Source organism: Lathamus discolor, chromosome 2 (genome assembly GCF_037157495.1).
Source record: "Lathamus discolor isolate bLatDis1 chromosome 2, bLatDis1.hap1, whole genome shotgun sequence".
Taxonomy (NCBI): Eukaryota; Metazoa; Chordata; class Aves; order Psittaciformes; family Psittacidae; genus Lathamus; species Lathamus discolor.
Genome location: NC_088885.1, coordinates 68,017,790 through 68,045,101, shown reverse-complemented (window position 1 = coordinate 68,045,101; position 27,312 = coordinate 68,017,790). Strand labels below are relative to the sequence as shown.

Sequence of the window (27,312 nt, the reverse complement as noted above, 5' to 3'; positions counted from 1 at the left end):
CTATTTTCTTTCTCCAAGCTCCCCAAACCAGGGAGTCTGTAACCACAGTGAGGGTTTTGGAGAGTGAAACAAGAAAACATTGCCCCTGGACCTGCATATTTACTTAACACTTGCATTTTGAGGCATGCAACCTACTGACACCCTTCAAAGTAAGTGGCTGCCTTCCTCCCATACTGGCAGCCTGGAATGAAAAAGCCAGCTTGCCCGGAGGGAGACACCCATGGCTGTGAGTGACAGGCTCTCACACAGCAATTAATCTGCCAGCCAGCATCAGCTGCCATGCTGGAATTTAGGACTAGCACATGGATACCTGCTTTCATTAGGAATGGGGTGGTGGGGATCTTGCATAGCTGGTTTATGGGAGCTGCAAGCAGCTGCAGGAGTGGGTCACAGAGAGCCAGCAGCAGGCTGGCTAGCTTGAAAAACACTCAAAGTCCACCAGATTGGTGGTGGTGGCTGGAGTTTAGCATAGGCATGAAAAGGTAGCCTCCAGCCAAATGTGAGTACAGCCCAGATGTTGTCCTGCAGCTACTGCTGCCTGACTTCACCAGTTAAATCTAGCCATTCTCCTATTTGTTTGCTTGTTTGTTTCAAAAGGAGAGGGGGAACTTCTTTGCATTCTGTAGCTATAATTTGATTTGTCCTAGCTTTTCGTGGGCTGTTGAGACAAGCTGAGTGGAAATTCCAGTTGAATGCTTTCATTTGTTCCCCCTTGGCATGCAGGTTACGGGAACAGGGCTACAGGCCCATTGGCCTACATGTCATTAATCTTCTGGGAACAATGAAAAGAGAGCATTTGAATGTGTCTTGGCTTTTCCGGCAGTCTCTGTCTGAAGGACTTCTCATTTATGTGGCAAGAATAGCAAAACGAAAGAAAAAAAAAGGGAGAGCAACAATAAAAGGAATCCTTGGGAGGAGAGTGCATGTGTCTCTGGGTGTCCATCAGCCTCGCTGGATGGCGACTACATCCCAATACCAGGAATGAAAGCCTGTCATCACAGCCATGGTAGCGGAGAGGACTCCCATTCAGGTGTCTAGAACCTAGTAAGTTGAACAGATGCAGCTTTTGATGAAGAGCTGTGAATGCAGGCAACCATGCCCCTTCCCTAAAAGCTTCCTCAAGGCAAGGCAGCCCCATGTAATGCTACAGGCTTGGGGAAGAGTGGCTGGAAAGCTGCTCAGCAGAGAAGGACCTGGGGGTGAACAGAACATGAACCATGAACTAGCTTGTGTCCAGGCAGCCAAGAAGGCCAGCGGCATCCTGGCCTATATCAGCAATAGTGTGGCCAGCAGGGCAGGGCAGTGATCATCCCCCTGTACTGGGCACTGGTGAGGCTGCATCTCAAATCCTGTGCTCAGTTCTGGGCCCCTCAGTACAAGAGAGACATTGAGGTGCAGGTCCAGAGAAGGGCAACAGAGCTGCTGAAGGGTCTGGAGCACTAGTGTGATAAGGAATGGCTGAGGAACTGCGGTTGTTTAGTCTGGAGAAGAGAAGACTCAGGAGGGACCTTTGTCACTCTCTACAACTGGCTGAAAGGAGGTTGCAGTGTGGTGTGAGTCAGCTTCTTCTCCCAAGCAACAAGACAAGAGGTAATGGCCTCAAGTTGCACCAGAGGAGGTTTAGATTTGATATTAGGAAAATTTTCTTTACAGAGAGGGTTGTCAAACACTGGAACAGGCTGCCCAGGGAAGCAGTTGAGTCACCATTCCTGAAGGTATTTAAAAGATGTGTAGATGTGTCACTTAGCACATGGTTAGTGGTGAACTTGGCAGTGCTAGGTTAATGGTTGAACTCTGTGATCTTGAAGGTGTTTTCTGTCCTAAATGATTCTATGATATTCTAACTCTGCAGGTGGGATTTCCCCATCCTCACTGCCTCTCACTCATCACACGTACCCAGTGACCTCTCCCTTAATGCTCTGTGGTAAGGTGTTGCTGTTTACTTGAACAGTTACTGGACTGAATTCACAAGGAGCTGACCAGGATGAGGAAGCTTCTAGGACCAGGGATTCACTGGGAATTCATGGTTTCCTCACATCAAGTGTTTCTTCTCCACAAAATTGGGTTTTAAGGTGGTATATGACAGCTTTCTTTTGCAGGTGTGTGTGTTTCATCATTTAGCCTAAGGATTTCCAGACTTGCTGGTAAGATAGGTGCCCTAGGAAGCCTCAAGTTGTTGATTACAAGGCTGGGAAGGCAGCAAGAATTCCATTTTGCAAATATTTTTTTTACCAAAAAGTAAAAAAAAACCAACAATGTGGGAGACAAAAAGAAAAATACACACTGCGCAATAGCCAACAGCTCAGACTTGTAGCTATTCACTTGAGAAGTGGTCTGTAATCTGGAAGAAGAGCACTCCTACCACCAGCCCACTTCATACCCTGTGGTGCACCTCCCTAGGCTAGAGGTCCTTTTCTGCACCCAAGAAAAAAAATAGGGTTTTCTGTATTCACTGTGAAAAAGCAAGCAAAAAAACAACAGGTAGCTAAGGAAAGCTCCAGGTTTAAACTACTGCCTTTTCCAAGGTAACGGACAAGGAGGGTTAGTCAGGGTCATAACTACGAGTTGGTTTTTTTTCCCAAGATTTTTGTGTGCCTTTCTGGGAAAAGAAGTTAGCAAATGGTCTATAAGACAACCTCCAATGAGCTCACATATTGCAGTCTGGGTGTTAAAACAGTGTATTTACTTAAGAATAAATAGTAAATGTTACTGATAAGGAAATAATAACTAATATGGCAACCAGAGATTTAATCGCGTGTTATTGGAATTTTCATCAGTGAAACAACTAAAGGATTAGACCTTCCACACTGAAACTGCCTGACTGAACAATGCATAAGAAATTGCATTCAGCAGGGAACTGCTGAGAAATTACCAATTTATGTATCTGTAGGAAAGCAGGAAAACTTAAGTATCTTTGAACTAAAAAATGAACAGCTTGACAGAAATGTGTAATTTAATAAAAATAGTAATTCATATGCTCTGCCCATTCATATGATGGGACTTTCACTTTATCAGAATTAAAGTATTGAAGCTTCACAAAGAGAAATCCTGTTAGTGATACTGAATGTATCTGGAAGTTCATAGTGAAAGGGTAACTGCTAAAAATAATCTTGCATTTCAGAATATCTGTAGGAAGCCAGGAAAACCCAAGTATATTTTAAATGCAGTTTTTATACCAAACGAACTCAAAACCAGTATTTTAGTGTTGCTTTTAAAATATTTTCAAGAAAACTTGTGATGTTAGTTGCATTGAGGAAAGAAAGCATCAAGGAAAGATAGTCCCCACTTGTGGCCATCAAATCTTGCAGAGGAGCCAGCTTGCAGCTGGAAAGGGATTAATTTTTACCATGAATCTTTCCCCTCCTTTTCACCAATTTCCCAGTGAAAAAGGGAGAACCCAGGAGAGGGCCTGGCTCAAACTGGGGCTAGGGGCATCCACTGACATACCCAGCCAAAACAATGAAGGGCAGAAGCCTCTGACAGATCTGAGTCTGGAAGAAGCTTAGCAGTGGTGAGTGTGGCTGAACTGGACATCTCCTTGTCCCCAGTTCACCATCTCCACCCTGCTCACTGGGATTTTCTGGGATGTCCAAACCCAGCGAGACCCAGCTCAATCTCATGCTTCAGGCTCCGTTTCTGTCATTGCCAGCTTTTGCGAGCAAGGGGTTGAAGAAAGGTTTCTTGCTGGCAACATAAGCATGCTACTGCTTGACATCCTGGGTATAAAAATTTCTCTTAGCAACTTTTCTCCCCTCTCCAAATCTGAAGACAAAGATGACCATTTCCCATCGCATTCCACAAGCAGCCTCTTAAGTAAGGGCTAGAATTCACCTCTGTAAGCAGCAGCAGTTTTCAGATAATAGCGCAACCTGACTCATGGTTTCCTTTTGTTCCTCCCCTCCTTGCTTTCATCCGCCTGTGCTATTTTGTCTTGCACTCAGTTTGGAAAGCTTTAAGCAGAGGTCCTCCCTTTGTTGTATGTCTGCACACCTACCACAGAGTGGGAAGACCTGAATCATGAATGATATTCTGCACACACACATACACACACACACAAAACCAAACAGCAACAGAAAGATGAGGATCTGTTGGTACTTGAACTGTACTCAGCATTCCCAACCTCCCTATGCAGTAACCAGCTGCATGCTGATGGGGTTTGGTCCCATGTGTGTGGGAAGAAGTTGTCTAGCTTTTGAAAAGTCAATCAAACCTGGGTATGTCTCAGCTCCTCAAAAATGTTTTAGTCCTCCTTTATGAACTTTTTTGCTGACATGAGGCATGATGAGGTTAAACCTAGAGATATACTAGGAACTAAGTGTAATAGTCCTGCTGCTGTTAAGGCAAGAGGTTTTCCAGTCATTCGAGGCTTTGGGAAATCGTAGAATGGCTTGGGTTGGAAAGGACCTTAAGATCATCAAGTTCCAACCCCCCTGCTATGGGCAGGATGCCTCACACTAGACCATGTTGCCCAAGGCCCTGTCCAGCCTGGCCTTAACACTGCAAGGATATATTAGTGTGTAATATTTGTATGTATTAAATGATTTTTAAATGAATTATAAATATGTCCATGTTTATACTTTGTATCCATAACACTTTATTGATATGATTCCTTTTGTTGGTTCAGTGAGCTCATGTTTCTCTTCTAGCTACAGCACATGAGGAAATAATTTGGTTCAATAAAGAAGGTTCCAAACAGAGAATCTTTTATTTTCTTAATATTATCAGAGGAAAGTAGGATGGTTTGAAAGGAATGCAGGAGCTTGGAAACCAAAGAATACTGCTTTTCTTTTTTAGCAGGTGTCAATGTGCATAGGGGAATAGTTCCTAACAAGAATTTTGGAATAAATTAGCACCTATCAGAAATACCTTGGGCCTCAGACCAGAAAAGCAATTCAGCATGTGCTCAACTGAGAACAGTGCCTATTTTGTGAGTCATTTATGTGCATAATGTTAAACAGAGGCTTAATTACTCTGCAAGATCATACAAAAGCAGGCCTGGAAAAGACCTCAAGAGACGAACTGGAGCAACCCTGACAGCTGTTTCGCACAGTGCTCCAATGGTATGGTTTGTACAACCTCCTCTGGTAGTTTGTGCAAACTGTCATTTGAATGTAAGAAAGCGTGGGGGGGTTGGTTTGGTTTTTGTGGTGGTGTATTGTTTGTTTTGTTTTTTTTTCCCCAGGCAGCAAGTTCAAATCTTCTTTGTGCAAAACAAATAAAATTCCCCTTAACACAGAGAACAACTAAGCTCTGTTCTTCATGTAACACCCTTCTTGCATGCTGCAAGACTGATGGCATCTCTCTTTCTCTCTTGCTCTCCCCCTGCTCCTGTTTATATACCAAAGAAAAACAGTTTTTCCAAGCTTTGCTTGAATAACATGCTTTTCACATCACTTATCATCCCCATTTCCCCCTTCTGAACTCACTAGTGCATTGATCTTGCCACAAGTGGGGAGCCAAGCTGATGCTCCACCAATGTCACACAGAGCAAGCTGATTGCTTTGTGTTTCACATCCATCTCTCTTTTTGATACACTTTGACAAAACAGATACATCCTCTTTTCCATATGCACATTGAGTTTCTGGTCCTCTGTAACCCAAAGATCACTTCTTAGTGTGCTGTTACTTCTCTGGTTATTACATCTGTTTTATTTGTACACTCAAAGATGCCTCATCTTTGCTGATTTTCATGCTGCAGATTTGAAACTCCTCCAACTTTGGATCATTTCACTAGTTTTATAGCTTGTGCTGTAAGTGTGAGCTCATTCTCAGGCTCCATGCTGCTCATGAATAAGGTGAATAGAGAAGTGATTAGGACAAATGCATGAAGGACTTCCATAAATGTCATCCTGCCCTGACAGCGAGTGGCCGATAACTGATCTCCAGCTGCAGTTTTTCACTCCGTGGCAAGTCCAAGTGCATGTGATTTCACCAAGATCCTATTTTCTTGTTTTATTTCTCAGAGTATGTAGGAAAATCGCATCCTGCCTTTTTCTTAATTACTGGGATACTACCCAGTAAATTGGTCTTACATGCCTTGTTCTTGGGAAAAAAAAAAAAAAAATAAAATCTGCACTGGCGGATGTTTGTCGACATATTGCTCTCTTGGGATTATAACTTAGTTATTTAATCATTCATATTATCTTTCTATTTATCAAAGTTAGGCAGATTAGTTTTGAATTCCTTGGCTCCTCCTTTTTCCTCTCTATAGAGATATGTCTTCTCTCTGCTATTTTCCAGCCCTCTGGGACATCCTCTTTAAATTTTGAATTCTTGCAGATAATTCCTAATAACTCTGTGTGCTTTGATTGGTTCCTTAATTACACTACTGTGAGTTTCATTAGGCCTCACGAGCTTGAAAGCATTTATCTTATCTAAAAACTATTTGGGCAATTCTTTTTCTATCTTGGCCTTTACACTTATCGCCTGCTAAATCAGTTTCACAGTTAACCTTTTTACAAAGACTTGAACAGTCTGCTCTGTTTCAGCTGTTATTTCTCCTCTTTATTCAATAAGTAGCAGGTTTTCTTGTGTTGTCCAGTTGCTCCTAGACATTTGGGAAGCCCTTGTTAATTGTTATTCATTTTGCATTTACGTGATTTTGCTATTCCTCTATGTTCATTCATCAATACAAGTACTCAGTTCATCAATACTTCCGCTTCTACATAAAGTTCATTGACACGGCAATTTTCCACAAGCTGCCTGTGCTGTTCTAAAGCTCTTTAGCTATACTTCCTTTTCTCCTCTGTGACTCAGACAACTTTGTAGCTGCCCAAATATAAGCTTGCACAGTCACTCTTCTGCACTGCTTTCCACCAGAATTTATTTCTCCAGGACCTGACTTACCATTTCTGCGATGCTGTTGAAGTTTGCTTTCCTGAAGTTGGTGTTTGTTTTGTGGTTTTTACTCTTTTCATGAACGTGACCACTTTGTGACCATGGTCATCCCCCTTGCCTTATATTTTAAAGCTTTCATTCAATTCCTGTCTACTCAGTGGCACCAGGACTAAAGTATGCACTTCTAGCTCAAACACCCTTCTTTCTTGGAAATGCAATTTTTTTTCTACAGTATTCTAAGAATATAATGAACTATGTCTTGCCCTATTTGGTTAATTACTCATGAAATTTCCCCATCATCAAGCCTTTACTTGCCATGAGATTTGCAGTAACCTCTGCCTGGTTCATTCTCTGTGGGTGCTGCCTTGCATGCCAAGGTCAGGCTTGGTGCTATTGGTTTCATTGTGGGATACAGGAGTCTGTAAATTGAACCTTTCATGGAGCAATTACACCTCCAGTGTCGTCTTGAACCAGGTACCTTCCACTGTTAAACAGGGTACTGCTAATGCTTTATTTTCCAAATCCAGTGAAAACTGCAGAGCATTCTGGTATCTGATGATGCCCAAAGGTCAGCCCATTGTATAGTTTGTTCATTAAATGTGTGATTGAGTGTATTTACTTATATGTACTTGTCTATAAAAGAAAAATAATGCTCAGAAGGTTTGCAGTCCTGAATTACACCAGGCAGATACTGTCTTTGTATTGTCTAGAAACCTGATAGCCCCAGGGCTTCTGAGGGAAACATTGTTAAATAAAGCAAAGAATCTTGAATAATCTCATTCAGAGCATGAACTGGTCTTACTGTAAAGGTATTTTTAAAGGTATATTTACAGTATGTAAATACCTTCATTTACTTTGTCAGTCTACAATAGTACCTCTGTCCAATGCTTTCTCTCTTCCTACTTGCAAGGAAATGAAGAGGTGACCAAGGTAGAGAGCTATGGGGAGAGAGGTGTGATCCTGCCTAACCTCTGCACCTCCTGCAGATCTGCTCTCACATTGCCCAGCACCTCTGGGCTCTTAGGAAAGAATCAACTAAGTTGGAAAATACCTTGAAGATCATCAAGTTAAATGATTTCCTGAGGACTGCCAAGACCACCACTAACCCATGTCACTGTGGGCCTCTGCATGGTTTTTGAACACTTCCAGGGATGGCAATTCCACCACTTCCCAAGGCAGCCAGTTCCAATGTCTGACCACTCTCCCTGTGAAGAAATTTTTTCTAATATCCAATCTAAACCTCTCCTGGCACAGCTTGATGCCATTACCTCTTGTCCTGTCTCTTGTTACTTGGGAAAAGAGACAGAGCCCCACCTAACTACAATCTCCATTCAAGTAGTTGTAGAGAGCGATTAGTTCCCACCTGAGCCTCCTTTTCTCCAGACTAAGCAACATCCCTTCCCTCAGCAGTTCCTCATAAGACTTACTCTTGGGCCAATATATTCTCTTGCAAACATGCGGACCCTCGAACAGGAGCAAACGCTTTCCCAAAAGACAAACAGGGCTCCAAATGAGAGGTAGAGGGCTAGCCGTTTTTCTGTCTTTACCGGCTTAAACTTGGGTCTGATAGCACTTTTACACCATAGCAATTCTTAAAGCACTTCTTTTATGCATGTGTTGCTTGTTTGATCTTTTGAAGTGATGGCTGGCACCTCCACTTTGCCCAGCCAAGGTTGCTGGCCTCATGCAAATCCTTGGAGTCCTGGACGGCTTTATCTGAAGTCTCTCCACTCCTGTTTAACAACTGCCATGGTTACAAGCAGCACTAGACTGATGATATTCACATGCAGGAAACAATGCAGGGAAAACAGGATTTGCACGGCTCCGGCTGCACTGCCTCAAGAATTGCAGGAAGTGATTGTACTTTATGAAACCGTCTGTGCTCTGCTAGATTGTCTATAGCTTTTAAGGTCAAGCAGTAGCACACTGCGTTTGAAATGCCCTTTGTAATAATGAGGACTGTTTATGAACCGCAGTACAGGCTGTATTGTTTACCCTGGGCTTTGGTTAAAAGGTGCTATATTTCAGCCTGTTTTGCAGGATGGCACGGGGAATTTATCATGGGCCTTTCTGGCACGGGCTTGGGCTAGGTTCAAAGGGGGAATGTCCATCATGTCATCTGAAGTATCCCCTGGCATGTAGAATGTCACGCAGCAAGCACGGCTGCCCAACACTATGTGGAGACAACAAAAGAGCTGGGGGAAATTGGGAGAGCCTCTCAGGGTCCCAGGGTGTTCCTCTGGGCACTTCCCACAGCAGCCAAGCTGCACTCTTGGAGTGGGGAGAGGTGCGAGCCCCACAGTGAATGTGCTCAACCCAGAGAGAGGGGCAGAGCAGTGATGCAGGGAACCACAGCCCCTGCCAGCTAATGAAAGTTCTGGGAAGCAGCCATACATTCAGCGTCCCTTCTCTGCTAATTGCCTGATCCTTCAAATTGCATGAGTGCTGGCTGGTGCCAATGCAGGTCTGTGCAACAGGGCTGCAAACAATGTGTTTCTGCAAAGCATGACTGGATTAGAAGTGCTCAGGTGTTATTTCTAGTGCCTGCCTTGGGTTTAACACCACCAGGGTTAATAAGCAGAGCAGACAAAGCTCCAGCAATCAAACCTGCATGGCTGAGACTTGCCCCAAAATAAAGCAGGGAGTTTTGCGGCAGATCTCTTGCTTTATATTGCACTGAATTCTACAAACAATAAAACCTAGCTGCTAGCCCTCTTTGGGCTAAGAGTGTTGCTTTTTCAAAGTAGGTTGCTTGTGCAACTTGCCAATCATCCAAAAAAAGCTGTGTTTAAAATGGATTAGTGGTGCTTATGCCTTGGAAGCTAAGAAGATCTGCCTGTGTGATCAGTTGAATTCCTGCTTCAAGGAGCATAACAGGCCTGGAGACTTTCTGGTGTGGCCACCAGTGGCCACAATGTGAACATGTTGGAAATCTTGTGAGTGGTTAGAGACTTGCAGAGGCCACAGTGGAGTCCAGAAGCTGTTAAATGTCTTCCCTTAAATATAAGCATTCATTTAGAAATCACATCGGATGGCAGGACAGCATCCCAGAAGACTTGCTGGGATCTATGACAACTGACAGCATGCTGCCCCTTAAATTCGCATTGAACTTGATCAATGTGGAGAGGTACCTCTTGGAGGACTTTGCAAACAAGATCTGACATGCTTATGAGAGGGAGGGAGCATTCACCAAGTATTGGGAGAGGAAGACGAGGAACACAGCTGAAATCATCCAAGGTGTTGCTTGGTGACGGCGTTCTGCTGGCAGGAGCTTGGGCTGTGGATGTACAGGCTCCAGCAGCAGCTCCTGGGTGAGGGGTCACAAAACCAAACTCTGCAGCAGATGAGGAAAAGCCTCAGTGTGCTCTCACTGTAGTTCACCTACTCCTTCCCTGTGATCATGGTCAAGGGAAACAATTTGACCCCTTTCTAAGATACGGCTCAACCCTGGAGTAGGTAAATTGCCTGAAATGCGCTAAGCTAAGCAGTCTCCTTTTGGTCCTGTTCATCTTGCTGTTTCTGCCTCATGGGGGAAGATCAAGGGAAATACTTTGCTTGGGTAGGCAAAATCTTCTCCCTGACCAGGACCAAACCATGGGGAGCCAACCAAGCAGCCTGAAGTACAGCATTGTTTTCTAATAAATAAAACTCAAGAAAAGGAGTTAAGTGAACACATCATTAACAGTTGCTAAGGGATTAAATGTTTGCTTTTGACAGACATCTTTCACATCCCCTCCTCTTTCTCCTTTGTGCACTCTTATTTGTTCGTTTTATCCACCTGTTGACTCTTCACATGAATTAAAATGTTGAGTCCAGAGCACAAACGTGGCTTGGACAGAGTGCTTGCACAGGGGTGTGTTTGCTAGGCAGCAGCTGGACCTCCCCATTGTCATTGCAACTCCACTAATAGTCCCTGCTGCCAAGGAAGATATAGGCAGGGGAAGGTACCCATCCCAGACACTACCAGCTCAGACACTGGTTTTGCAAAATCCATTGGTGTGGGCAGTATTTCCTCAGCAGAGAAATCCCTTGGCCTCTGATGCATCCTTTGCACATCTTCTCCCATCCACCCACTCCAGCTTCTTCTGTATTGGTCTTGATGTCCAGAAAGATTGCTCTGATTCATTCCCCTCTGTCTTTATCCAATTCTGGTACCTCGTGGCACTGAAACTATTAAGGAGCTTCATCAGCAGATCTTATATAGAGAGAAGAAAGGGCAAACAGAGCTGGACATCAGTGGGCTATGATAATGCCCAAGAGCTGGGAGGTAGGAGATTCTAAGGGAGCTAGGACAGACACCACAGGTGAAAGGTAACTCAGGCTGGCAAAAAGCAGAAACCAGAGGGTCTGTAAAGTATTACTAACTTTGAAAAAATCTTGGCACATGCACATCTAGTGTGAGCAAGCATAAGGATCTGAGCTTATTTTTATTGTTCAACAGCTAATTATGGTTAAAGCACTAGATGTTGTTCAGGCACAGTGCACCATACCCTCCAGGGTATGTAAAACAGAAGTGAAGAGGTGGACAAAGCAAATCTTAAAAATAACACTGACTTTCCTGGGTCCACTCATATGTCTAAGTCTAGCCATGAGTGAGCTTTGCTGGGTGAAGAACAAATGCTCAGCTCCTTGCTGGTAGACCCCCATCACTACTAATCCACTGGTCATTTTTCAGCAGGCATTGAAGAGTTTTGATGCCTCCAGCATTGTTCATTACAGTGCCTCTCTGGTGGTTACTCACAGTTTATCAGATAAGATCACTTGCTCTGTTTCCTATTGGTTTTCTTCCTGGAAAACTAGAAGCATGTACCCAGGAAGAGGATGACCGCATTCCTGGGGTGAATACATGAAACTTCTGAGGTTGAGAAATGTTTCTGTGCATGCTGTACATGTGAGCAATGAGGAGACTGACCTCTAGAAAGCAGCAGAGCAGCTGTCTTTGTCTGAGACAGTTCTTGGACCTTCTCTGTTTTTCATTTAATTGCTTTTGTGTGTCTTCTAGGACACACAAGCACATAGGGGACACACACGCTAAAATACAGCATACTTCCATCCTAAGGGCAAAGTTCCACACACATCCACCCCTGTTTGTTTGGGGTTTTTGGGGGTTTTTTACTAAACGAGAAGCTGGTTGTCTGGCTCAGACTTTGAGTGTGAAATACTGAGGATAAAGACTCAAACCTATGGTCAACTAAAGGGATAATCTAAATTACTCATACAGGGGTGGTTTCTAAAATGACTGGAGCCCATCAGGGGAAAGAATGTACTGTCAGACTATGAGAGTCAATGTAAAAACACAGATGTGCAATCCAATAAATTAGAAATTGCATCTTAAGGGGGAGATGCAGCAGAAGACATTTAAAGACTAGAAATTAGTAAATAAGAATGAAAAAAAAGGAAAGACTAGGGAAAAAAATCATTTGAGGAGTACCTGGAAAAATTGTGACTCCCTAAATTAAACCTCTAATTAATTAATTACAGGTTTAATTGATTAATTAATTAGAGGGGCTAAATTAAACCTCTTTGTAGGGAGAAATATTTTCAGCCATTAGAAGACAGAGGTGATAAGGCTGGCAAGGAAGGGAGAAAAGGAGCAACAGGACAGAGCCTGTACGAGCATGAAGAAGTATAGAGCAGATGTCAGGGGAGCTCCTACAAGCCTTTCTCAAACCTGCATGGAAAAGGAGCAGAAAAGGACTGGAGCCAGTGAATGTTTGTTTTTTCTCAAGATTAAAGGAAAAGCATTTTGTGAAGTTCAGGATAAACCTCTGTCCCAGCATTCTGCAGCCAGGGTTTAAAAGATTACTCGGTCCCATACAGGTGTTTGTAAACTCTGTGTCTACACAAGATGCAGCTATTATTTTTGTAACAAATCTCAAGTCCCAGATTTAAGGGCATAGTAATGCACACAGATTAGAAGCAAACAAGTAGCAGACTGCCTACCTGGCTGTCTATCTAGCTGTGTCATACACAGATCTGATCTTCCTTCTTCCTCCCTTTGGCCTGTCCACAAGGTGAGAAAATAGCAGGGCATCCCCTTTGCTACCCTTTCTCAGGACCATCCGAGGCGTTTAGCACAGGGATGTCTGAGGCTATGGATAAGTAAATCTTGCAAGACAATCTGTAATTCCTACCAATCACCAGAGCAGGGGTCTGTGGAGAACATAAAGTAGGAAAAAAAACCCAAACCAACCAAAGGAGTCTGATAGGAACTACACAGGAAATCTTTGACCAGTTTGGCTCCATGCTTATAACAACAGCTTGCAAGAATTCTGCTTTACTGGCTATAAAGACTAATTCCAAGGTCATCAGATCATAACCCTTTATCAAATGATAAATATTTGCCTTTATAGCCTCAGCAGAGCTTGTGTAACTGGGGCAGGAAGTTAACTTCCACCAAAAGACTTGTGTTTGGTTTTTTGTTTGTTTGACTGTTCTCAATAAGTGGCTAAAACTGGTACCAGAGTCTGTACTGAGACACTTAACTACATGGTTCAGTTTTCCAGTGTAATGTACTTTATTGCTGTCACAGGCAGCATCTGTTGCCTCTGAAAATCACACTGTGCTTATAAATCAATTATCTAATGCAAGAGCTTCAGTCTAGATTATAATATTTTCAAAGCTTTGGTTTTCTTTTTGTTATAGTATTCAGAATAATTCACGCAATTTAAAATGCAACATTTAGAGAGTATTAGTATGTTTACAGTTTCAGTCCTTTGCCAAATATTTCTTTTCTATTGATTTTAATTTTTCTTATAATTTCTTATTGTTAATTGTTTGAGTTCAGTGAACACATTAAACCTCTAGGGTATTATGCAAACTTGTTCTTACCAACCCTGGCATTTCATAAATTTTCAGTGGTGTTGCCCTTATTTTAAATATTACAAAGAATTTGAGATTATTTTTACTTACATTCTGGTTTTCCAGAGGCATTCTTGGATGCACTCAGGTGACTCTTTCAACTTTCCCTACAGCTGCGCAGGCATCCTTTCTCAGGGAAACTGAACAGCACACAGTCCCAAGAGCTCAGAAGCTGGGCTTTTAATTAGGTCACAAATCATTTCCCAACTCACAGTAAAAGCTGGCAACGTTACAGACAATTCAGAAGAGATCAGACCAAGGTAAAATTGAAAGAATAGGCTGTAGAGTTGAGATATATTTGCATTTAGACTGCTCTGCATAGTGTTGGGGTCCTCAGCACAATGCTTAAAAAAATAAATAAATAACCAAAAGAACAGCATGTTTCAGACCCAGCAGGAGTGAAAGTGCTTTTCTCTGTCTTTTATGTGAAAAGTTTGCACAGCAGCCAGGAAAAAAAAGAGTCCTCAAGAAAAAAATCAAACAAATGGCTGCTAAAGCAGACATTTACCTAAGACTCCTACAACATGAAAGAAGTCCATGGAGAGTTTCTTGTATGCATTTGCAGTTAAAGTGTGTGGACAGCTTAAAGTAAACGTGAAAGGTCGAAATCCTCTACCATCACTATATATCCCCTGGCTTAACAAGAAAATCCCTGAAGTATGTTTGTTGACAGGCTAGTAACAATTGCAGAGTTTATACTGTAATTTACCACCACCCTCCTCCCTTTCTTTTCTTTTCTTTTCATTCCTCCTTTTCCCCTTGATGGTCTCAGAAGCTTTGCCCATATGTACTTTATTTACTCATTGATTCAGCTCAACTCTGGTTTAATCCAGAACAACAGTAAATGAAGCCTGGGTTTCTTTCTTATGATGATGACTCTCTTTTGCAGGTACTGTTTGTTTGGAGATTAGGGAGGCCTGGGGAAAAGGGGCATTTGAAGCATGTCTCCTAGGATGCCTTATTAAAGGATGGCAGTTTCTTATCATTTCTCATCACACATCTGTGGCCTCTTAATTCCTGTTGTTTCTCAATATGCATTCTTTAAGCATTTCCATGTTGACAGTGATATAATTTGTGGCATGCCCTCCCCCCTTTCCCTTTCTTTTTTCATCTTATCTGATTTGTTGCTCCATTTTTTTTGTTTTGTTTTGTTTTTTTTCTCTGAACTTGCAGAGAGCTATTTTTACATTTCATAAAGTTTTAACATGGAAGAGAAATAAAAAATGAGATTTGGGTGGAAGAATAAGCAGCAGATTTTGGGAATGCTGGCAGGCGAGATCAGTATGGACTCTGGCTGCTTTCCAAGGAGGATAGCCTGGTCTTAAACAGCTGGTTTTAATACCAAAATGTGGTGCATGTAGTAAAGTAGTTCTGAACAGTTCTGAAAAACAGAGGTGATGAGGTTGCATTAACTATTATGTGAAGTGTATAAACCAAAGGCTCAGAGGGCAGGCAGCAGTAAGCAGCTCTTGCACAGCAGGGTTCAGAGCTATCTGGATGTCAGAGCCCCTTGGATGAAGGGTTGCAAACCATGGCAGAGAACTGAAGCACTGGGAGGGCTAACAGGCTCCGCTTGACACAAACCACAAAATTTCCTCTGTACATGGCTAAACCAGAGCTCCATGCTGAAGCAGCATGTTCGTTTGACTGGAAAGATATGAAGAGGTGGAAGTCATGGCTAATCCATGTTGCTCCCCCTGGATTAGAGCATCCTTAAGATGCTCCTTGTTCTCCTTTGTCTTCACTAAAAATCAACATTTTGATTTTCACAAGAGCACAAGGCTGAGAGATGAGCATTGCAGATTACTGCGTCACACTCAAGTGCGGACTTAATGCCCAGTGTCAAGTGCCTAGCCTAGTCACAGAAGTTTTGAGTTAGGGCAAGGAAGCTACAGAAGGCAACCTGTACTACAAAACCTCTCAGAACAAGAAAGGGGGGCGCAGGCCCAGCATCTTTCCTTGCTCTTGTAGCTGTTCACCTTTGGAGCTGGGTTCACATGCAGCCCCTCAACTTGCTCAGCAGCACCACAGGGATCCTTTGGAGGACTCTACAACATCTGTGGGAGGTTATTTGACCTCAACTTTTCCTTTTTTCAGTAGCTGACCATGGGTTGAGGAATGAGAAAAGTATCACCTTGCCTATTTTTCCAGCCTGTGTTCTCCCTCCCCAGTTAGATAGGGCTTACCATGATGGTATGAACACTGGGATTAAAAAAATAAGAGAATGGCGATCACTAGGAATATAACAGCTCACTGACAAATCCGTGACTGTTAGCAAATTAGTGACTATAAGAAAAAAACTCCTCTCCCCCTAAAATTACCTGATGTTCCTGCCAACCAGCTCATTCACTGCATATAAATTAAATAGCAATCTGCAATAGAGCCAATAAAGCTGCTAAAGAAAGCACCCAGAGAACATTTCAGACAAAATAAGAAAGAGTTTTCAATGGCCAAGACATTACAGCACCATCTGAAATTCCCTAACGTGTCTGCCCTTAGAAGGTCAGCATGGAGAATTATCTGCACAATAGAAACAAACAGGCATACAGAGAAAGGGAGTGACTTGGTGCCTTTGCATTGTGTACCCACAGCATGCCCATTTTCTTGGCTTTGCTGCTGTTTTCCTTCCTTTTCAACATCTGCTACTCAAGTTTTCTCTTAACCACTGGGGCAGAAATAGAGCAGTTGTCCCCTTAGTGGTCCGGGCTTGCTTCTTTCATTAGAGTATGGAGTCTTGACTTTTCTTCTTGACTTTTAGCCAGATATATTCCCCCCTTCCTAAAGTTTACTCACTAAATTCTTTCTTTTTAACATCCCAGTGTGACTTAGCTATCGCTGTGATACAACTATTACAAACAGAGAAGATCCCAATAACCTGTGGGCCAGCCTGTGTGTGTTGATGCCCAGGCTAGTTTTGCAAATGCCTTTTAAGGGTGAAAAGGCAAGCTAAAGATCATGCTGATGATTATCCTTACCTGGGCCTTTGGTCTTGCCTTGGCATATTTGCTCAGGTCTCTTGAAGAGCCCTGCTGTTAGAGCCTGGGTTTACACTGTGGAAACAGATCAGGGGCTGTAGCTGGATGAAAAAGGGATGGTATAGGAAGGTGGAAGAGGAAACTGTATCTTGTACACTGAGAACCCCATGAGTGGCAACTCAAATGCAGTTACTGGTAGTCAGGCTAAAACACAACATGCTTTGTTTTCTTTCCTTTTTTTGTGAGAATTTTCCATCTGAAAAAAGCAATACCTCAGAGTCAAGGGATTAGGTCCTTGCTTCTGATTTCCTTGACTGTAAAAAACAGATCAAATTATTAGACCTTTGTTGCTTGCTGCCACTGTTATTCCAGACAGCTTTCTAAATCTGAGATTTCACAGAATTATATGAAGTTACCCTGGAAAGAAGCCTCCGGAGGTCTTCTAGTGTCCCTCTGAAATGAGGTATTCTCCCACACATTTCACAGTGAGTCTCTGGGTCTGTTTTCAGTACTCCTCTATTGTTTAAGCCTAACCACAGCACAACCTCTTTCTTGCTCCTTGCAGGCCATATTTCCCAGGCTTTAGTCATTCCTCTTGCTCAGCTCTGGAACCAGTCCACCACACCTGCCTGAAGTGCAGACTCCAGTACCCAACCACATGTCCAAGCTGAGGCCTCATCAGCACTTGGTGGGGGTTAGATTTGAGATTAATGTGACTGTTGTGAGAAGCTAAATCCAAGGGATCCCCAGTGAGACCTTTGACCCTTTCCCCCTTGGTACTGATGCTTTGGAGACAAGTCCTCCAGGCTTATTAAGCATGTAGAGACTTAGGCATCAGGATGCTCATCTAGAGGCACATGGCCAACCACTAGTACTCATAAAATGACAACTGACCTAATAAGTATCTAGGTGTTTAGGGGGGGGTTATGCTTAATGAAGTCTGGTTTTTGCTCACATCTGCCTGGGTTTGATGACACAGGTCTCCTCCAAGCAGATCTCGCACCTCAGCCTTGCCAAGACTTACAGAATAAGCACTTCCCTGTCTCATTTTACTTGTCAAGGGGCTGTTTTCATGTGTCTCCTCAGAGCACTTTTTTCTACATTTTTCATACTTTAGCTCCTATTTTCCAGCCCTTTTATTGTCAAGACATGGGCATTGACAGATTCCTTTCTCCCAAAAGAACCTTTTAGACAAAAGAGAGCATACAGCAGTGTAAAGGGTACTTAAATACGCTGCCCCGACACAGGTTCAAATTCTGCACCTTCATGATGTTGGTTTCCCTTTGTGCCAGCCACCTGCTTTAACCACCAGGTTCTTTGGTCCCTCACAAGCAACAGCCTCTTCAGTCAGGTCATGCAAGGATTGGCTTCTCTATGAATGTTTAATAAAGCTGAAATCCAGGAGAAAGGCTGCTGCTGCCAAGTCTGGTTAAAAAGAGAAGTTTACATCCTTCAGGGAGCAAAGCTGAAGCCACATAGTTTTCAATGATTAAATGGCCTCATTATCTTTCAGGCTTCAGGAGAGTCTGTTCTTAGGCATTCCATTTTGAACAGTGTTTTAGGGTAGAACTGACTTTTTAGGGATCAAAATCAAGAAGAGTGCTACAAGGCTGGACCAACAGTGAGTCCCAAATTGACTGGGTCAGGCTGGCTTGGGGTATGGCAGAGCTTGCTGCAGCATGCCAAGAAGGAGGCATCCTGGTGGTAGCCATCACCCACATCCCACATTGCTCAATATCAAACCAGCAGGTACTAGGCTACCTGCATGAGCCAAACAGCAGCTGTCATATCACGGTGTGCAGCACCACGGCCGTAGCAATGTGAGCGTGGGGGGGACTTGCCTGCTGCTCATGTAAAGCCTGAAAGTGGCTTTTGTCTAGACATTAAGGGAAGCAAATTTTATAAGTTAGAGAAACACTCAACTGCAGTATCCTTTCAGGTTCAGGCTGGGGTTCTGAGATGCTTCCATTCACTTCTAAAATGCCTTGAAGAAAAACAATACTTTGTTAACTACTTCAGTATTGGCTCCACTTTTTTTTTTCTTTTTTTGATGCATCAAAAAAAATTTTTAATCATAATTAGATAATTCTACCTTTTAAAAAAAATTGTTTGAGTTTATGTCATACACTTCATTTTGTCAGTGGTGAGCCTTTGCTGTTTGAAGTTTCCAGTTTTCTTGTCAAGCACAAACTTGGAAACCTAATCTTTGACCTGAACCTTTTTCTTTCCACCAGGGTAACTTTGCTTGTCGCTATTATTTACAACGTTTATTTTCCTTTATACTAATGCCTAACTGTGAGCAGGGGCATTTATTTCCATGAGCTCCTACTTCGCGGGTCGCAGCAGTTTGGCACTAAACTGAACTGTTGGTGCCCTCTAGTGAGCAACGTCTAATGTCAAGAAGAAAGTGCGTGCTGCAGCACTTGTGACCATCTTCTTGAGCTTCCACTCTGGTTTCACATTTTTATCGAGTTTGAAATAGTAACAAACAGAAGCCTGCACCTCTGCAACCCGATGGACCCGTGTTAGTGAAGCAGAGCTAACAAATCACAGGATATCATTTAGGAAACACAGGAGCATTTTCTAAGCTCCCTTTACTTACGAGCAAGTTGCTCTTTTGTCATGCCTATGTTACTTTCATTTGTACTGTTGTTTTGGATTTGTAGTGTCACCTTGTGTCTTGCACTCACCTGTTGTCCCCCAGATATTCTTCCCCTGCCTCCCCTTGCTGTGTGTGCTTAGATATCATGTCCACACTTCCAGCAGCATCTCCCCTTCCCAGCCAGTCCTCTCATCTTGTCCACTAAGCCTTTTAAGCACTTTGAGGTCTGGACATGTTTTTTCAATATATGCCCATAAAGCCATGATTTGACCCTTGATGCTACCCACCATGAAGGAAGCACCGTGATACCTGATATTTATAAGTGGATATGCTACTCACCATGAAGGAAGCACCGTGATATTTGATATTTATAACTGGTTATGCTGGTTAGTGGTGAATGGTCAACTAAGTCACAGTCTTACGTTTTTCCATTTACTTGTTAGAAAGATGACACCTTTATGACCAGTACATCACAACTTCAAGCCTCCAAGAGAAACCTAGCTGCTAAGAACTGGATTTCTGCTCCATTTTCCTGAGGGGCTGGGCTGATCTCTGCAACTTCTTCCTGGAGAAATTAAGGTGTTTATAATTGCATTAATTCAGATTAATGACATGCACAGTGTGCATTTACCTAGGAAAATGGTGACTAGTTTTTCTCTAGTTGAGGTTATTGAGGCCAGGGTCTGGCAGGACTCTGAGGAATTCAGCCCTCCTGCTGTGTCATGCAGAGTGAAGCCTAAAACATGTCCAAGGGCTTTACTGCTCTGCCAAACAGGAGCAGGGAAATACTAACGGTAATAGGTTAGAGAAGCAGTTTGCTGCAGCCTTGGCTAAAGAGTGGTGCTGTAGAGGCCATGCATGGCACAGTGAAGTTCCCCAGGGGACTGCTGGCCCATGTGAATGAGACATGCACAGGGGACAGAAGCTCTCAAATTAGCAGAGAAGCTACTGGATAAGGCTAATATGAGCCATCTTCTGTATCATCTGGACAAGTTATGTTTCTGAGTCACTTTGAGAGTGGCAAAGTCAGTGGCATAGCTCATGTGGGCTGTGCAAAAAAACGATGCGGAAATTAGAAGGGCCACATAGTCCATGGCACAACTGCCTCCTAGTGACAGGCTGTATATCACATGCAGAAAGTGGCATAAAGAGGCAGAGATTTGCTCCTGTATTTCGTTTGTTTTCAGTAAAGCACTTTCTAGTGCCTAAACGCTTTAGTCTCAATTTAATGCCAATAATGTAACTTGTTCTTAAACACCCTGAAAAGATTTCTGGGATGACAAGAGAAACATATTAAGAATCTTCATTCTCAGTAAGCGTATGACCTGTTTGTCAAGAAAATGGAGCTAACACACAATTCCAGCTATACCAGACAATGATAGTCTCTCTGTACTGTAATTACTGCAATGGCAGGTGGATGTTTTTTCCATAGTATTCAATGCTAAGCTTGGCTGATGGTCACATTTCCTTACTCACAGGGACTGTTTAGGTTTGACAAGGATTTCAAACTACAGCAAACCTAAATCAACCAGAGAGTGCTTATTTAGTGACTGTTCAAGTGGCACCCATGAAAAACAACTGACAGAGTAAATGTACACAATGCACTTAAGTAGCGTGTTTTCTAGGATGCATTCAGGTTAACTGTGTGGGTAGGTTCAAACCTGCCTTCTCTGAATATGACTCTCCCGAGCAAATCCAGTTATGATCCTCCTTGTCAAAACACAGGAGAAAGCAAGCAAAGTCTGCAAGTGGAGGAGGAGAAATTTGGCAGAGGCTGGAAAAATTCTAAACCCACCACTGGGATCAGTGTAAATCTCTAAGTTCAAAAGCTACAAAATCACCTTTCATACAGCAGTTGTGGTGTTTTTCAAAAGACGATGCTTGAAGGCTATCTATCTACCTACCTATGTTCTTTTCCTGTGAAAAGCTAGGACTTTGGGTTCCTGTTAATTTGAAGAAAACTGCAGTATATTCAGATGAGTCAGTTACATTCAGTTATAGGCACGCCTGCTTATGAGAAGGAAAGAAAGCATTTTAGATATCTGAGAAAAGCAAGACTATAAATAGCAATACAATTCTGCTACAGATGGGCAGAAACTCCAGCCCTTCATCTGAATGTTTCATGCTTTGGGGCATTCAAAATCTGAGTCTGACGTTTGCATCATTAAAATGTTTAGAGTCCACCTACACAAGATTGTAAAACACGCAGTTTATAGCAGACGTTACTTCAGTCACATCTTCTCTCTCCCTGTTCCCCTACTCTTTCTGTTTCTTCCCCTTCTGGTGTTAAATCCTAAAGATTTCCACAGAAACTTCTTTTTATAGACTCTTTTTATTAGAGCACTATCCCTACTAAACACTTCTATGAAATTCTCTATTAGACTGTAACCACCTACAGACCCTGCGGTATCCTGTTACATTTTCAAAGTTGATTTCATGCAAGTTTCTCGCTGAGCACATTTTAAATGTCAAATTATAACTTTAGGCTTGTGATAGTATTTATAGTAATTTCATCCCTTTCCTTCCAGCTTTTGGAGGAAACTTTTTCTTCCTTTTTGCACACACAACCTCCACAAGCTGTCTGATGTTTTCCATCATAGTTCACAGAGAAATTTGTCTTTTGAGAGATGCAGACCATTAAAAAAAAAAATTAGCAATAAAAGGAGATTTTTGGAAAGTCACTATTATGTAAAGGAAGCAGAAATATTATGTAAGGGAAATAGTGTTATGGAAAGGAAGAAGAGCAAAGTGTTCCAAAAACTTAACTCCCCAAAAGTCTGACAGATGATTATATCCTTGAGAGCTTGTCTGTTTTTCTAATAGTATCAGTTAGGTTGACTAAGAGTATCATCTCTGCCTGGAAACCTTCCTGTGCTTGTTTCTCCGGGCTGGTGGGACACAGTGATGCTGCCACTGCTGCCATCAATAGTATTATGGTCAGAAGGTGTTACAGCTCTGTGGCAGTGAGGTCAACCTAAGCAGACAAGCTTATACACCCCTATATTTTTAAACACCAAGGTGGGCTGATACCTACCTCTATTCCTTCATATCCATACAGTTCTGTCAAGTTTATGTGACCATAGTAACTTACAGAGATACTTTTACAATCTGGAAGCAGTGTCTAAGGCTCTTTCATCAGGGATCCTACAGGTGTTCTATCCACTCGTGCAGCTGGCTGTTCAACTTCATGAAAATCAGCAGAAGCAGGACTCTTGGAGAGCTGAGCTGTTGCTGTGATACAGCCTTTGTGTTTCCGAGGGACTAAGTAAAAGCACTTTGTTGCAATTACCTACTTTATTTGTTACTAAACTCTGACCCTGTTTTTGCTTGTTTAGCACTTATCATGTACGTACTTCATATGTAGAGTATATGCTGGATTTACAGATTGTATGTATAGAACAGGCAGAGTGAAAGAAGACTCCCAGTTCTGTATTTCTAAAAGTCTCAGGTTAGAAAATCCCCCCCAGAATGTGAACCACTGGAGATTTAACAGGCTGCCTCTGGTCTTGAATGTATTATTCCCTGGTGTATTAACAGGAACATTAATTTAAGGTTCAATGCTGTTGATGTGACCACAGAAGCATTCTTATTACAACATGCAAAACACTGAGTTTACGAGTTTATACTGCCCTCTTCTGTAGTACATTGAAAATGAAAACAGAATTAAGGCCAGGAGCTGTTCCAAGAAACGAAATCCTATTTAGTACTAAGGATCCCTCTATGCAAAATTATCCCTTCAGGTCAGCTTTTCCTTCTGGTCGTTGTTTGTAAAAATATTGTCTCTAGTCAGAACATAATGTTTCACACTCACTTTTTCCTTCTAAGTTGCGCTTTGATAATAGTTCTGCAGAGTAGGTGTCATTGCTCAAAATATCACTGTTACGTAAAGCCTGATTGATATGAGCTAAGGTGGGCAGAAAAAAGTTATCAAAATCTGACTGTTTGAAAGAGAAGAATGTATTTTTGCTTAAAGCAGTGGGATGGCATAATTACCTGTACTGAGGATAGGAAAGATTTGAGCTCACATTGCCAGCATGAAGGTCTGCAGAGCAGACTTCCTTCTTTGTGTGCTGTCTTGCACCCAGAGGTATCCACCATACAGCGTGAGGGGTTCGTGAAATGCCGTTACAGAGTAACATAATGGCCACACAACACCACGCTGGTTATCCAAAGACCGTTAGCAGTCAGAGTAATTACACCGCACATTCGAAGGTCTCTGACTGTGCTAATGTTGAAGGAGGCTGCAGTACCTGTCTAAGAGGGGAGCAGCGAGTTGCTGGCTTAATGTGTGCTGTGTGCCCTCTGCAGTCCCTGAAATGCCATGGGGCCCTGAGCTGGCCTGCCCAAGGATTTGCCTCACTGACTCTCATATGGGAGAGGCAAATGGGGTGAGGATGTGAGCAGCTCTGAAGCTGCTGAAGGGCAGGGTGAAAACAAAAAAAGCTACAGTGAAGTCTCAACACTAGAATTTATTTCGTGTTCAAGGCAAGCTTCTTGTCGAGGCACCAAAGAGAAGCTGGGAAGCTGTGTTTTAAACACAGGTGCACATTTCCAGCTTTTCTCTTTCAGGGGATTTTGTCTGGGTCTACTGCTAAGTTTGAAAGGTAGCTCTTAAAATATTCCCTTAAAATTGTTAAGCTGGCTATTTGCAAGGTTTTTTCCTCTGAAACCCTGGAAATCCTGTGTTCTGCAGTGTCTTTACCAAGCTGTCATCCCTGCAGCAGGTGTACAGGGTTGCCTTGGCCACATCCATTTCAGTCCTATGATTAGGTCTTTCCATGTAAGTTCATTAAATTCAGTCAATCAAGAAGCTGTTTCACTCACTCAGTAAACTGTAACAGAGAGCAGGAAGGACTTGGACACACACAGCACATTGCAGCTCTGAGAAATATTGGAACTGGTCTTCAGATAATGAAATCCAATAAAGAGGACTCTACTGAACAAGTTATTTTAAGACATGTTTTCACTTCTTAATGATCCTCCAACTACCAGCTTCCTGACCAATAATGAGAACTGCTACAGCACACCAATTTGCAGTAGCACTAGTTCTTTGTAATTTTGCTTTATAACAAGTATTCTCCCACAGAAACAACAGAGTAGTGATACTACAGCACAGCTGTCATCACTATTAATCCATACATGTGTGTAAGTCTTTTAAAATAATTTGTCAAAGCATTTAGTTGAAGTTAGTTGAAGTTAAGTAACCTTCAAACATTTCTTCAGTCTCTGGTACTCCAATGGCTTTGCTACTTCTATTACTATTTGTTCCAGTATTTTATTCTTGAGATGAAAATATGTATAGCAATTGGCCAGCAAGGTTTTTTTCCTTGAGCATTAGCATATCTTCTGCTTCTCTCTTTTTTCCTGTACTGAAGATCTTCCAGAAGTGTGTAGAAAATTGGCAAATGCCCTTAATGATCTGCAATACATATTATTTGGGCCTGCTTAGCTCTGCTTTTTAAGAATTCTTTTTTTAAAAACAATCTGTATTAACAACCTGGGTTTTTACAGGGATTCCCTTCCTAGTTGCTCGTACCCTGTCATCATATTTTTCAAGATAAATTCAGGTTTCTCTACTGTCATTGTGATCACGTTTCCTAGAGAATGTTAATTCCCTTTTGTTCTACGTGGAAGCCATCAAAAATTCAGTTAAAAATTAGAAGTGAGTTCAAACAGCAAAATTCAGTCCCAGGTACAAATTTAGTTGAAGTCCAAGTGCGGTCCAGTTAGGAATGGTGGAGGCTCTTCCAGTAGCTTTGATGGCAGAGGTGTTATGTTGACCAGACGCTGCCTGGGAGACAGCTGCATTCAGCCAGTTGAGATTTCACCAGCACTGACATGGTGGGAAAGAGTGTATGGCACTCATGGTCTATGACCAGTTTTTATTATCCACCTTCTCCACCCTGAGAGCTGGAGCTCCGCAGGCAGTAGGGCTGAAGGGCTGCTAAGGACCTGCTTGTTAAGTTCAGAGGCAGAATGGAGCCTCTCTTACAGCAAGGAGTCAGCTTGCAAATTAGGGAGCCACCCCCAGCTCTCTCTCTTTGCAGAGTCAAGCCCCACTAAGCCAAGCCAAACCCCCAACTCACGCAGCACTCCAGCATAGCAAAGACACAAATTTTCACTGCTGTTGACCAAAGCACGGCATTTTCCTCCACTGGGAGCCAATTCTCACCAAAAGCTCCCACTCTGTTTGCAGTGAAAGAAGGGATTTCACAGTAGAAAGGCTCAATAGAAGCTGTTGCTACGTGGGAAGATACTGAAAACATTGATTGGCATTACACTTTCTTTATTCTGTCTCCTCTATTGTTTGCACCCTAAGAACTGCAGGAGCATGGCTGTTCCTGTGGCTAAGTCTGTTACCCTCTTCTCTTTCTCTTATTTCCCAACTTCAGTCATTAGTGTTTGAAGAACAACTTGAAGTAATTGCGCTTTGACAGAACGGTTCTATTTCCCAGCGCTTTACCCTATCACAATCGTATGCCTACACCTTGTGGGTATAGAATCTGCAGCTGCATCTATCATATCCAGCACAAAGGGTCATGCACCAGCTCCACCTCCAGGATAAGACAGATGAAGATGAGACATTCTTGCAGTGGGTGTATGTGGCTCACCATGTGTGCCATGTGGCTACATGAGTATGGTGCTGAGCCTTTACAACACCTCCTGCAAGGCCACTGCCAGCTCCCCCTCGGACTGGGGATGTGCCTCTTCCCACTGATGATACCGATGTATTCAAACACTACCTTGTCCATAAAAGCCAGTCAATGGGGTTCAGCTTGCACAGAAGGGAAGCAAGCCATGCTTGTTATTTGACCAGTACAGGATGGGTCCCCCATTAATTTCTTGAATAACCAGGGGCCATGACCCCTTTGTCATGCCACAGTAAAATTTTGGCTGACCCAAAGCCTCAGAAATTCTTCCTTGGAGTTTAGAGCAAAGCCACAGGTATTACTCTTAGAGGTTTCCCAGGCTGAGATGTGCTCCTGCTTTTTTTCACCATTGTGAAAACAGAATTAGAGCCCTCATCGCAACCAACCCTTTTTGCTGGTAGTAGCTCAAAGATTTGTTTAAAACTCATCATTGGTTCAATCTAGTTGCAGAGACAGCAAGAGAAAGTATGGCTGCAAAGCTGAGAACGAAAGAGTGCCTCTCCCCTCTGCCAAAGGGATCCCTGGGAATTTATTTGTGATCAACATTGTGTAGAGGACCACATTTTCTCATGCCCCTGCAAGGGAAACGATTGCTAATGGATCTTGTGCTTCAGTGGCATCTCGCTCCCTGCTATGTTTCTGTAGTGTGTAGGTAGAACAGCAAGCCTATGGAAACCTTTTGTTCTTTTGTAAATGGAAAGAGAGCTGCTGCCTGCTCACAAAGATGAGAGCCAGAAAGTTATGAGAAAAGTACTATTAACCACTGACTTATGAATCCTTGAAGAATGAAATTCTATAATGAAAGGCACAGTAATCAAGGAAATAATACAAAGAGGCAAAAAAGTAGGATTTTCTAAGCTAGGAAACTGCACTTGGTGGGGTAAACCTCTCCATGTATTTCTGCATGTCTGCATGTATTTGCTGAGATGAGAAGGACTTTGAAACATGTTCTGGGATCATGCATTGTGCTTTATTACAATTACCAGTGCTACAGCAATGCCTAGCAACTCTAATGAAGTAGCCAGGTCTTATTGCAGAAGTCATTGTGTGAAGGAGGAATGAAAAAAAATGTGACTTACTATCTTAGACATTTCAGGCAGAAAAGAGCATGAAACAAGCACCCAGATTATCACTGTGTCAGCAGGCTTTAAAATATGAGCCCTATGAAAATGAAAATATGTGAAAACCAAAGGTCGCCTTCCATAAATTTAACTAATAAGGGCAGTCATGGGGAGATCCTAAGCAAAGGGAAAGAAATAAGAGGAAACATTAGACCGGCAGCAAGGGAAATATCCGAGGCTATTTTAAAAAGCCTTGAAGACACTTTCAGAAGAAATAAGGCCAGTTTTACTGAAGGGGGGAGAAAATTCCAGTATAAAGCTCTCAAA

The 27,312-nt window shown here is 42.6% G+C and overlaps 1 long non-coding RNA gene across 1 annotated transcript in view; it reads right to left on the bottom strand.

The window, feature by feature from the left end:
• Nucleotides 1-27,312, bottom strand: part of LOC136008304 (uncharacterized) — an 81,658-nt gene that overhangs the window by 804 nt on the left and 53,542 nt on the right. The gene's annotated exons all lie outside the window — the stretch shown is intronic.